This window comes from Ipomoea triloba, chromosome 16, assembly GCF_003576645.1.
Source record: "Ipomoea triloba cultivar NCNSP0323 chromosome 16, ASM357664v1".
NCBI classification, from domain to species: domain Eukaryota; kingdom Viridiplantae; phylum Streptophyta; class Magnoliopsida; order Solanales; family Convolvulaceae; genus Ipomoea; species Ipomoea triloba.
Window position 1 is genome coordinate 10,576,490 of NC_044931.1, and position 597 is coordinate 10,577,086.

A 597-nucleotide genomic window follows, 5' to 3' on the forward strand; every position below is an offset into this window, starting at 1 on the left:
TGAAAAGGTATATTTTTGAATTCATACAAAAATTTATAGGAATTATCAATTAATACCCCAGAGATTGTATTCTCTTTAATGTAAAATGAACCTTCTAAAGCAGCTTTAGCTTTGGTGGTCCTTTCTTGTTCCAAAGCCTGTATTTTGATATGGATACACACTACTTAAGCATCCTCTTTAATTTGTTCTACTCGAAATAAGAAAAGTTTCTTCACTTTTGTCCTCAGGCAAATGTGATGCATTTATGTTTTTACTTCTGCTACTCTCATATGTGCCCTCTTTTGAATCTTCTCATTCTTTTCTAACTGTAGACAAACCCACTACTTATACTGTAGAAATAATTGCACTCATAACTATTTGTCTAAATAATATACTACTTGCCTTTGAAAGAGTTAAAATTTGCATGGCAGCTAAAAATGAATCGTACATTCAAAGGTCAGTCGAATTCCACAGTTGGTTCAATTTTTTGATAACTCTAATGTATCTACATTTTTCTTTTCTCAGTTTAATCTTTTTTCTTTTTCAATGTAGTATTGAAATGAGGGAGCAGCTGATTCACATGAGCATCCCAAACTGTACAGTGTAGTTGATTCTCAC